This window comes from Vicia villosa, unplaced genomic scaffold, assembly GCF_029867415.1.
Source record: "Vicia villosa cultivar HV-30 ecotype Madison, WI unplaced genomic scaffold, Vvil1.0 ctg.003619F_1_1, whole genome shotgun sequence".
NCBI lineage: Eukaryota > Viridiplantae > Streptophyta > Magnoliopsida > Fabales > Fabaceae > Vicia > Vicia villosa.
This window is the reverse complement of record NW_026706256.1, coordinates 107882-121458: the sequence shown is the minus strand read 5'-3', so window position 1 is coordinate 121458 and position 13577 is coordinate 107882.

Genomic DNA, 13577 nt, shown 5'->3' with positions numbered 1-13577 from the left:
CTCAGAAGCAATGGATCAGAAGATCAAGTTGCTGCATCTTTAGAGAACCTCAGGATTTCTGAAGAGCCAACAGTCAGAAGATCACCTAGACTTGCTTCAGCTCATTCAGAAGATGTGATCCTTGGAAAGAAAGACAATCCCATCAGAACAAGGGCATTCCTTAAGAACAATGCAGACTGTCAATTAGGTCGTGTTTCTTTGATCGAGCCAACTTCTATTGATCAAGCTCTAGAAGATCCAGACTGGATAATTGCCATGCAAGAAGAACTCAATCAGTTTACAAGGAATGATGTATGGGACTTGGTTCCTAGACCAAAAGGATTTAACATCATTGGCACTAAGTGGGTATTCAGAAACAAGCTAAGCGAGAAGGGAGAAGTGGTAAGAAACAAAGCCAGACTGGCTGCTCAGGGCTATAGTCAGCAAGAAGGGATTGACTACACAGAAACCTTTGCACCAGTGGCCAGGTTAGAATCTATTCGTCTATTAATTTCTTTTTCCACTCAACACAACATCACTCTTTATCAGATGGATGTCAAGAGTGCCTTCTTAAATGGTTATATAGATGAAGAAGTTTATGTCCATCAACCTCCTGGTTTTGAAGACTCCAAGTCTCCAAATCATGTTTTTAAATTAAAGAAATCATTATACGGATTGAAGCAAGCTCCTAGAGCTTGGTATGAACGTTTAAGTTCTTTCCTTCTGGAAAATGGTTTCACTAGAGGAAAAATGGACACTACTCTCTTTTGTAAAACCTTTAGAAAGGAGATTTTAATATGTCAAATATATGTTGATGATATCATCTTTGGAACATCTAATGCTACACTTGGAAAGGAGTTTGCTAAGTCTATGCAGGCTGAATTTGAAATGAGCATGATGGGAGAACTCAAGTATTTCCTTGGGATTCAAATCAACCAAACTTCTGATGGAACCTATGTTCATCAAACGAAGTATGTGAACGAACTTCTGAAGAAGTTTAATCTTTCTGAAAGTAAAGAAGCCAAAACTCCTATGCATCCAACATGTGTCCTAGGTAAGGATGAGGTAAGTAAGAAGGTAGATCAGAAGTTGTACAGAGGTATGATTGGTTCTCTTCTATACCTAACTGCTTCTAGACCTGACATTCTCTTCAGTGTTTGCTTGTGTGCTAGATTCCAATCAGATCCGAGAGAATCTCATTTAACTGCTGTTAAGAGAATTCTGAGGTATCTGAAAGGTACTACTAATGTTGGTTTAGTCTACAGAAGATCCAAAGAATACAACTTAGTAGGATTCTGTGATGCTGACTATGCTGGAGATAGAATTGAAAGAAAGAGCACTTCTGGAAGTTGTCAATTTCTTGGAAGTCATCTGATCTCATGGTACAGCAAGAAGCAAGCTTCTATTGCCCTCTCAACAACAGAAGCAGAATATGTTGCTGCTGCTGGTTGTAGCACACAAATGCTCTGGATGAGAAGTCAGCTAGAAGACTATCAGATATATGAGAGTAACATTCCTATCTTCTGTGATAATACTTCTGCTATATGTTTATCTAAGAATCCTATCTTACATTCAAAAGCTAAACATATTGAGATTAAACATCATTTCATAAGGGACTATGTTCAGAAGGGTGTTATATCTTTAAACTTTGTGGATACAGACCATCAATGGGCTGATATCTTTACAAAACCCCTTGCTGAAGATAGGTTTAAGTTCATTATGAAGAATATCAGTATGGACTTGTGCCCAGAATGATAAGATGAGAAGATCTTATGTATGAGTATCTTCTGAAATGTGATTGGACTTTTCTTATAAGAAGTTCTGATTGTAATCAATTAGAAGTAGTGATTTTGTTATTACTAACGCTTCATTGTCTAAGTTGACTCAGAATCTCTTTAAAAGTAAAACAGCTGTAACTGGCTTTCCAGATGGTAAACACGTATTCACTATTTCTGGACAAGCATGCGTGCAGTTGAGGGGACGCCTACTTAGGTAACTGTGCTAATCACTTCTTTTGTCATTATTATCTCTCCTCACATCACGTAACATTAAATGCTATTCATCATTTCAGTTTATTTCTTTTATATTCGTCAAACGTTTCTTTTTCCTCTATTTATTTCTCTCTCTCTCTCCCTCTCTCTCTCTCTCTTTATCTACATTTTGCATAAACCCTAGTTTATTCATCTTCAACCTAGAATTCACCATGAATCCTTTTTCAAGTTCCTCCCAACAAGCATTCAATAGACAAGAGGTTTCTCCACTGAAAACATGCTCCATTCCTCCATCAGAAATGGAAGTTTTGTGTAAATCTTCTGTGGACTCTGATGACTTGGGTGCTTATGGTTTCAACCAAGATGCTAAGGCGAAGGCTCAAGGGTGGTCGATCCATTTGAATAGAACGGTTGGAAGGGTTGATTGGTTCCAGGTTGAGAAACAAATCTCGGGGATCGCCTACATTGATTTCAAGACGAATCTCACAAAAGACTCAAGATTCCAAGAAGTCTCAAGCCAGATCTCTTCTGTGATGATGTTATCAATATTTATCCAAAGGAAGAAGACTTTCTTGAGATATTGGATGAAGTTAAGCATCATGTACTTGACTTCTATGTTAAGGGAAAGCCTCGTTTGAGACATTAGCTTTCTTCTTGTGAACTGTCTCTCACTTCCTCCTTGGATTCATATATTCTCTTCCCGTAGAGCTTCTCGTCTGGACAGGCATGCAGTGTCTCAAGCTCTTATGGCTAGACAAACTGAGAACGATGCAAGGATTCATGATATGTTAGCTAAGATTATGTCTAAGCTAGGGTTGTAGTCCTTGAGTCCTTGTAGTTTTCTTTACTTGCAGCATACTTTTGTTTGCATATCTTTTTTTGTAACTCTGTTTGTTTAATCAATGAAAAATTATTCGGTTTCCTTCCTTTGACGTTTTCTACATCTGAATCTTTTATATTCTTTTTGATGTTATGACAAAAGGGGGGAGAAAATGTGATAAATGATCTGATTAATATTATCAGTTACTGGGTAAAAAGGCCCCACATTACTAACAGAACTTGCAAAGTTCTATGCCTTAAGTTGTGTTGTTGCAGGAATTAAAGATTCAAGATCAACATAAGAAGCAACAAGATGAATCAAGCTCTTGGATTCTTGAAGCAAGCTGAGTGCTATGAAGCTTCAGGATCAGAAGCAAGAAGGAAGGATGTTCAGATATTCTGATGATAGAATATGATCTGAAACATTATGTCTATTTGTTCTGATACATTTTATATGGATCTGATACATTTTATATGGATCTGATACATTTTATATGGCTCTGATACATATTATGTGTTCTGAAACATATTCTATGTTCTGACTCATTCATGCTGACTTTTGTCGTTTAGTTTTGTTCTGTAACATTTCAGGATGTAGAGATGCTCTGATGAAGCTCTGGTACATTCAACAATGTTCTGATACAATCTAGCATGAAGTGATGTAAGAAGAAATTCAAGCTCTGAAGCTGTCCGATGGAAGCAGGAATCAGAAGCTGTGAATGTTCTGAAGATCAAAGAAATTCAAGTTCTGAAGCTGTCCGATGGAAGCAGGAATCAGAAGCTGTGAATGTTCTGAAGATCAAAGAAATTCAAGTTCTGAAGCTGTCCGATGGAAGCAGGAATCAGAAGTTGTGGATGTTCTGAGGATCTAAAGAAATTCAAAGTTCTGAAGCTGTCCTATGGAAGCAAGAATCAGAAGTCATGAATGTTCTGAAGATCAAGCACTGTGAACGTCTCTACTGAAATACTCAGGGAAGTCTTTTATTATTCTTCTAGTATTTATTTCAGGGGGAGATTATTCATCTCAGGGGGAGATTGTTAATCTCAGGGGGAGACATATTCACATGCTTATGCTATAGCTGTGTAAATTGTCTTTAGCCGTCTGCTCTTTCTGATCGCAAATTCATATCATTTATATATGTTTTTGTCATCATCAAAAAGGGGGAGATTGTTAGAACAAGATTTGTTCTGATCAATATTCTTAGTTTTGATGATAACAAGGATATGAATTTTGTGTAAGATAATGTGGTACTCTAATACATTGCAATTTCCCTTTCAGGAAATATATAAAGAGTATGCACAAATCAGCGCTCAGAAGCTTTAACTCAGAAGGTTCAGCATGCAACATCAGAACATGGTCTGGCAAGACATCAGAAGATGGTCAAGCAGAATCAGAACATGGGTCTATGGAAGCATCAGAAGAACTTGAGATCAGAAGCAGAAGCACTGAAGTTCTCATGGTATCACGCTCAGAAGCACTTCAAGGTCAGAAGACAAGAAGATGCTATGCACCAAGCTGTTTGACTCTGATGATATTCAAACGTTGTATACACAAACATCTGATCAGAAGCAAGTACAAGTGGCAGGCTACGCTGACTGACAAAAGGAACGTTAGAAGCTATTAAAGGCAACGTCAGTAGACACAGCGTGAACAAGGCTCGAGGTAGTTGACAAAAGAGTGAAACATTAAATGCAATGCTGTACGGAATACGCAAAGCATTAAATGCTCCCAACGGTCATCTTCTCAAGTGCCTATAAATATGAAGTTCTGATGAGAAGCAAGGTTACCGATTCTGACGAATTCTGTGAATACAAACTTGCTGAAACGCTGTTCAAATCAAAGCTCAGAAACTTCATCTTCATCAAAGCTCACTACATTGCTGTTGTAATATATTAGTGAGATTAAGCTTAAACATTAAGAGAAATATCACTGTTGTGATTATAGCTTTTCAGAAGCAATTGTAATACTCTTAGAATTGATTACATTAATTTGTAAGTAACTAGAGTGATCAGCTACAAGTCTAATATAAGAAGCCCAACAGTACCGTTGAATTCAAGGTCATATTAGATTGGACAAAATAAAACATATTATGCTGCTATTTTCACAACCGAAACCAGTGGCATTTGGAAGCAGGGGTGAGGTTCATATGAACATTAGGCAGGTATTTTGTTTCAATTTATTATTATTATGAGAAGAAAACTTAGACACACGCTTAGGTGTGATTTTTATTATTTTTTAATTAAAATATAATAAATGTATATTTTTATTATTTTTATTTAAAATATAATAGATGTATATTTTTATTATTTTTTAATTAAAATATAATAAATGTATTTTTTTATTATTTTTTAATTAAAATATAATAACTTTTTTTTTTCATATACATATGTAATTCTTTTTATTTTTATATTTTAAACGATATTTATGTATATTTATCATTATTTTATTTAAAAAAAGGTAAAAATTACACGTATTATGATTTCTCATTATTATTATTAGTGTTCAGATAGACACCTGAGTGTCTGTCCTTTCCACTTTCTATAATATTGACACGTGTAAAATATAAACCATATTATATTTTAATTTAAATTAATTTTAATTTAATTTTAAATTATTTATAAAATAGTTAATGATAGTATTATAAAATATAGGCTAAATTACAGTTTTGGTCCCTCTATTTTGATATTTTCACGGTTTTGGTCCCTCCATTTTCTTTTTAAACAGTTTTGGTCTCCCATCCCAATTTTATTCATGAACAGTGCATGATCCGTACATAAACAGTACATGACCGTACATGAACAATACATGAACAGTTGGATCAAAATTGGAATGAAGGACCAAAACTGTTAAAAAAGAAATCGAGGGACTAAAACCGTGAAAATATCAAAATTGGGGGACCAAAACTGTAATTTAGCCTAAAATATAATAAATCCTCGTATAAACGCCGTTTGTGAGAAAAAGAAGTTAAGATTTAAAATAAAAATTGAAAAAATATATTTGAAAGAAAAAATTACATCAAAATTATGTTTTGCCTTTATACATTATTATAAATTATTATTATTATTATTATAAATTATTATTTTTATCATTATAAATTATTATCATTATTATAAATTATTATTGTTATTAATTATTATTATTATTATTATTATTATTATTATTATTATTATTATTATTACTGTTGTTGTTATTATTATTATTATTATTATTATTATTATTATTATTATTATTTTATTATTATTATTATTATTATTAGTATTATTATTATTATTATTATTATTATTATTATTATTATTATTATTATTATTATTATTATTATTATTATTATTATTATTATTATTATTATTATTATTGAGTTTAAAGACATAGGGAAGAGTGATCTATATAAAAAATGGAGATGAGATGAGAGAGAAAGGCGTTCCTTTATGATGTAGTGGTCCCAAACTAAATGGATTAATTAATAAAATGTTAATGACATAGTATGATTTTAGATCAAATCACTGACTTGATCGTCTCCACTAACTATATGACATATGGACCACTAGTAGGTAACACAGAAAGACACGAAATCTAGTTCTCCACTACTAAGAGTGAAGAATTGTACTCCTAATTGACAAACATAAGAAGTTTTCAGTCTATAGGGTTTTTATTTTATCTTTTATATTATAAAACAGGAAATCTTGAACCAATTAAAATTTAATATTAATGTGTAAATAAATATGGATGAAGCTAATTTGATTATTAAAAAAAAAACATGTTAGTGAATTTTATGATCAAACTACGTATTAAGTGTTATGAATAGTGAATGTAGACTTTTAAAATAAACAAATTGTGATATGCGTAAAAGTGTGATAATGCTGATTGAATGCAACATATGGATAAAATTATGCTGTGAATTTGAAAAAGAAAAATCTAAGAACACTTAATCAATGAATGTTTTTGTTAAGTAATGCGATTGAGCCTAACTTATTCCTATAAAATCGATTTTGTAAGGATGAGTTAGGTCAAACTTTAACATAGTATCAAGAGTCTCGTTTAAGATTCGATTGACCACCTTCTATAGTTTCTGCTATCGGGTCATCCGTCATTTATTTCCATGCTCCAGTTGTCTAGTCCTGGACGTGAGGGGGGTGTATTAAGAATTCTACATCAGATAATATATGGTCTGAACATATCCTTATAAGTGGGGGCAATCCTTACCCTACAAACTGATTTTGTAAGAATGAGTTAAACCAAATTTTAATAGTTTTTGATAGAGAGTTAATATAGTTTATTTAGTATTTTATATTAGTTGTTATTTTGTAATAATTCTAGAATGTTCTTAGGATCTTTAAATGTGATTGAGTTGGACTTTAATTAGTGTGGGCCTTTAGGTTACTATCCATTAGTATATAACTCTCTATCAGTTTTTGGAAGGAAAAATCAATTTTAATGTAAGAAAATTGTGCATGGTTTTCAATGAAAGGAATATGATTTTGTTTGAAAAGGAGTGCAAAGTAATGTAATAAGAATTGAAAGTAAAAACATAAATATTGTAAATGAAGAAAGAAAATTGCAAAGAAAAATAAAATGCACGAATTAGTAAAAAAAATTGAAACGTAAATTGCCAGAAATGAAAGTGAGAAAGATTTCTAAGTAATAACACAGCTTTACAAATGCTTTATTTACAACTTATACATATTCAACTTTTTAATTTAGCTAATAAAATATGGAAAATGCTAATTGTTAAGAAAACATAAAAATAAAAAAGGCAAGAATAAATCTCAACCATTCATTATCACCACCACCCCATGATTCCTATTAAAAAGGAAATTAAATTAAAAATAAATTAAAAGTTTTCCTATAATATAGTGACATGTGTTCATTCTTGCATTTCTTCTCCAAATTCCTTCGTACTAAATAGCATTACTCATAAAATATTTGATTGATCTTAATATGTCCACTCAAATTGGTGTGTATTGATATCACCCATTTCAACTTGAACAAAACTAGACTCGTTAATCTCTTTGGTGAAAATATCAACTAATTGCAATTCAAATTTTACAAAGGAAAAATAAAATTTTTTATCTTTACGTTTTTCTTTGATAAAATGTCTATCAATTTCTACATGTTCTATTCTATCATGTCGCACTGGATTATAAACACTTATAATTGTTGATCTATTGTCACAATAAAAATTCATAACCTCCTTTGGTTTAAAATCCGAATCTAATAGAACATTTTGTACCTATAAAAATTCACAAACTCCAAGTGTGCCATTAAACTCTGTTTCAGCATTAGACCTTCCTACTACCAGTTATTTTTTATTCCACCAAGTTATAAGATTTCCCCTACTAATGTAAAGTATCTAGGAATAAAGCTTCTATTATTTTTTGAACCTGCCCAATCAGCGTCAGTATACCCTTTTACCTTCAAGTTTCGATGATTTGAGAATAAAATTTCTTTTCTATGGGTGGACTTCAAGTATTTAAAATTCTCTCAACAACATTTGTATGAGCCTTACATTGATCATGCATAAATTGACTAACGACATTCCCTATATATATAATAATTGGACGTGTATGAGACAAGTGAATTAGCTTGCCCACCAACCTATAGTATCTCCCATTGTCTATGTTGGCATAATTTGAGTACTAAAAGAGCATATGATTTTGTTCAATTGGGGTATCAATTAGTTTACACCTAAGAAGTCTAGTTTCATATATTTTCCTCAAGAATGTACTTTCTTTGGCATAAAAAAATACAATGATTTGATCTAGCTATTTCAATACCAAAAAATGGCTTTGGCTAATATGCATAAGGATTTTCCTTATGCACCGTGCATAAGCCTACATAAGCCATTGGATCATGTTTTTAATTCAGTATTGAGTATTGAGTATTGAGTGGTGAGTATTGAGTATTGAGTAATAACAATTGATGTCTAGAATTTGATCCAATGATCTAAGGGTCCATAATAATCTATGCACGGTGCATAGATTTTTATCTATGCACGGTAACTGCACCCCCAAAAAATATTTGAGGTTTCTAAGTTGTTCCATCTCAAATTCAGAAGCCTAGTATTTTTACAAACTAGAAATCTCATCTTGGTCATTTCTTGTAAGTATCATATCATTTGCTTATATAATTAAGGTTGTAGTTTTTCCTTTTCTTTTTTTCAAAAATAAGGTGTGATGAAAGTTTCTTGTTTATAACTAAAAGCCTTTATAGACATAGTGAACCTAACAAACTATATTTTTGGGGGATTGTGTTAATTCATATAAAGCCTTTTTTTAACTTATAAACTTTCGCTTAATTTGAATCTATCATACATGGTGGAGAATTCATATAAATTTCTTAAAAAATTTATCTATGTAGAAAATTATTGTTCACATTAAATTGTAGAAGGGGTTAATCTTGGTTTGCTGTTACTAACAAAAATATTCTCACAGTGTTGGGCTTGGCTATTGACACAATGTCTCTTGATACTCATATATTATCTTTCAATAGTTCCATCACCTTTGTGTTTAATTGTAAAACTCATTTGCACCCCACCGTTTTTTCCCTTTTGGTAGGATCACAAGATCCCAAGTGTTGTTCTTTTCTAAGGTTGCCAACTCCTCAACCATTGCTTCCGTCCATCTAGGATCTACTAAAGTTTCATGTAAATTATTAGGAATAGAATTTTAGGATATTTGAGATACAAAATGATTCATAGGACTTCGATATCTTGTGAGATGACACATAATTACGAATAAGATATTTAACTTTGATGAAGGCATGGTTCATATTTGATAAGAGGTTTACCACTGTTATAACGGGGTGGAAGATTATATTGGAAAATAGTAGGTCCCGTGTTAGGTGTGTTATTGATCTTATGTAAATAGGGGTCAATTTCATGAACAATTTCACACAAATAAGAATCAACTTCGAAATTAAAAACAAGTTCAACTTCATCTATATTTGTATTAACAAAGATAGGATCAAAAAATACCTTTGAAGAGTCAAGTTGGTCTTGTGGAGAAGACCGAGCTTGCTAATTATGATCAGGGGACACTATATTATCTAAAGATGATGTGTCCATATTTAAGAATATTGGTTCAATATATGCAGAGTGATCCTTACGAGATAAATTATGTTCACAAAATATTTTTCTTTAAAATGTCAAATATACTAATATCATGATGTTTCACTTTACTGTCATTTCCCTTTGAAGTGTAGAATCAACATAGAAACAATTATCTTCATGACAAGTTACATCCATAGAATATCAATTTTTGTGGATGGTGAATGATAAGCACGATAACCGTTTTTTAGTTAATACATACCCAAAAAAGATATATTTAATAGCTTGTTTTTCAAATTTTGTCCGTTGATGTGAGTGTGAGTGACCTATATAACTCATCCAAAAACATGAGGTGAAAAATGAACAATGGAAAGAAGAACATAATGACTAGACAACACATCAAGAGATGAAGTTATAAAGTTATTCACACTAAAAAGAGTTCGATTAATTATATAAACTACCGAGTTCAAAAATTTTCCCCACAAATGAGAGGGAACATTACCATTTATTAGGAGTGTTCTTGTCATATCTACTATGTGTCTAATTTTCCTCTCAGCCATTCCATTTTGTTGAGATGAATAAGGGCATGATTTTTTATGCAAAATGCCTTTAGATTTTAAGAACTCTATTAATTTTGTCTTAAAATATTCCTCTATATTATTAGATCTAATGATCTTTATACATGTGTCAAATTTTGTTACAATCATTTGATGAAAGGAACAAAACACATCATCACATCAGTTTTATGTTGAAACAAATAGACTCGTGTTACTAGAGTACTATCATCAACAAACCTGATAAATAATTTGTCCCATAATGTGTATATTGCGGGGGCAGGATCCCAAACATATGTGTGTACTAATGAAAAAGGAAAAACAAATTTCTTAGGAAAAACAACATTATGGCTTTTTGCTATTACACAAGTTTCACAAATGAAATTTGAAATATTGTATTTGTGAAATAACGAAGAAAATAATTTCTTCAGATAACAAAGAGGTATGTCCCAATCGTCTATATCATAGCCAAATTTCTTTTTTATTTTAGGGTTTAATATACTTCACCCCCTGTCAATATAGCGAGATTCGGTTTGGCCCCCTTGAATGTTTTTTTTTAGCAAACGCCCCTTATAAAATCCAAAACCTGGATTTACCATTCCTTCTTACCATGCTTGCTGACTGGACAATGTGTTAGTAGACACAGTGGCGCTGACTGGGCAATGTGTTTGTAAAGAAATTGTGACTTTGGGGATTAGATCTTGGAAAAATATCCATCAAATTTACAAGACTCGGATCTAAAATTGTAACCTCAGAAACATGACATAACAAAATAGAAAAATGGCTTTCCAAAATCATCATCTTTTCTAAATCAAACAAAAACTTTAGATCCAAACATATATATCAACACATCTAAAGAAATCTTCATCAAAACTATTCTTTATAAAAAATACAAAATCTGCAGATTATACAAAAAAAGTATATCAAACTTTGATTTTGCTTTTGTTGCATGTATGAGAGAAGTAGGGAGCAAGACACAACAAAATAGAGAAGACGTAATTTCCGGTGCGGCTGTCACCGGCGAGGGTATTCCAATCTCGAATTTTTTTATGGGGTTAGCTGATTACATCATGTACTCACAATCAATGATATGTTTTGTATTCATCCAGTAAAATGCTCTGTTTTAGTACTTTGTTTGTGGTGATGAACAAATGATTAATAATAATATGATATGTACATATCATTGGAAATGGACTAATAGGAATGATAGAGTCTTAAGTGGACAAAGTAATATCCCGCTACACAAATCAGTCCCATCCATACACCAAAACAACCACCTCTCCGCCGCCATATCCCGCTACACAAATCAGTCCCAAAGTAAACTGATGAATGTTGAATGTACGAGACCCTGTGTAAGTGTGTGCTTGTCTGTTCATTCATAACTTAGAGTATGCAAAAATAATAATAAAATAGTAAGATCAGAGATTCACGGTGATATAATATATTCTCACCTATTAGTTTGAAAGCTCTCAAAGCCATATATGTCAAGAACACCAATGAGACATTTTGAGTTAGGATCCTGCCCAATGGAGAGATTAATTTTCTGGACTAACCTGGACAGAAAAAACAGATAATTGTAAGACATTTTTGTTTACTTTTACTTTAGTGAAATAAGTCATTCAAACTTAAATAGTAATAATCAGACATTTCACACTTTTTAGATTTACACACGACAAACCATATTACCAATCAAATAAACGAGAATATAATGTCTTTGCCAAACCATCCCTGCTAACTGTTGCAGCAAGAGGATCAAGGCTTCTTTCGATGATTTCTTCTGGGGTGATCATCACACGCTTACAAAGTGCAACTTCCACAGCATTAGGATCACACCTGAAATAAGAACAAATTTAATACATAAATAAATATCAATATAAAGAAAGATATTGCACAATGATAAATGGAAGAAATAACCAAATTAGTAATGTCTCTACCTGTGAGTGTACTACAGGTGTGTATTCAAGTCCCTCTTTTATATACCCAAAGCGATATAGTTTCTTTAGTTACGGTCCTTTATTAGTGATGCGCTTTCTCGATTCAGTTATAGCTCTCAGTTCTCACCAAAATGTTATTGATGAAACATGCACCCGAATGAATTATCCCAAATTTGTGCACAAGAATATATGAACTTTGCAACCTATCTGCTACTATACCCTAGTGAAGTTTTGCAATTTTATTGTTATATGCTTTTCGTTTCATCGCATTGCTCAATACAACTGCAGAATTTGGGTGATATGGCTATGGCTGAGTTGGGAGAGCATTGTCCATTACTTAAAGAAATCGTAATTTCGCACTGCCGTCAAATAACAGATGTTGGCTTACCGCATCTTGTAAAAAGCTGCACCCTACTAGAGTCATGCCACATGGTTTATTGCTCTAGCATAACTTCAGCTGGAGTGGCCACAGTGGTTTCTAGTTGTCCCAACATAAAAAAGGTTCTTGTCGAGAAGTGGAAGATTAGACTTCCTTTGCCACATAATTTACATGCATGTCTTCAAGTTTCTTACACTACGGTGTGTGAATATAAATAAAGTTGCAAGCTATGAAACTGTAGGATACATGGCTGTGTAAGTTTCCACCCAAACATAAGTTTTTTTTCTCTCTTAGTCAATAAGGTTTTTCTGGTAATAATTTAATGCTTTAGCCTCATGAGCACTCCAGATACCTCGTCGGAGGAGTGCCAAGAGGGTAGAAAACAATAGGCTTAGTTAATATGTGTTGTATTGATATGTAACTTTAAGAAAATAAATATTTGCTTTGATTTTATTGTTTTGGTCTTTTGGGAGTTGCATGGCTTTTCTTCATCGCCATCTACCTTTCTGTTATCATCTAATGTTATGCATTCAGTTTTCACTCAGCAAATTTAGTTTGTGTTAGTACTGCATGACAGAAGCAGCAAATGAAGAGAAGATATAGAACAAATGAAGAGAAGATAAGAGTAAGATAGTTCACATGGCAACCAGTAGCATTCCGGATGGCACAGCAACACCTAATTTGCATGCAACTGATGATGATACGAAACAGAAATGGTGGAACAAAATCTTGGACATTGGGACCGGTGTGCCGTTATGGTGCAGGTGGTGGTGTTGGTTATGGTGAAGGTGTTGGTGGTGGTGGTGTTGGTTATGGCGAAGGTGGTGGTGGTGGTGGTGGTGGAAACTATTTTGTATTAGTGGTTAAATATAATTCAA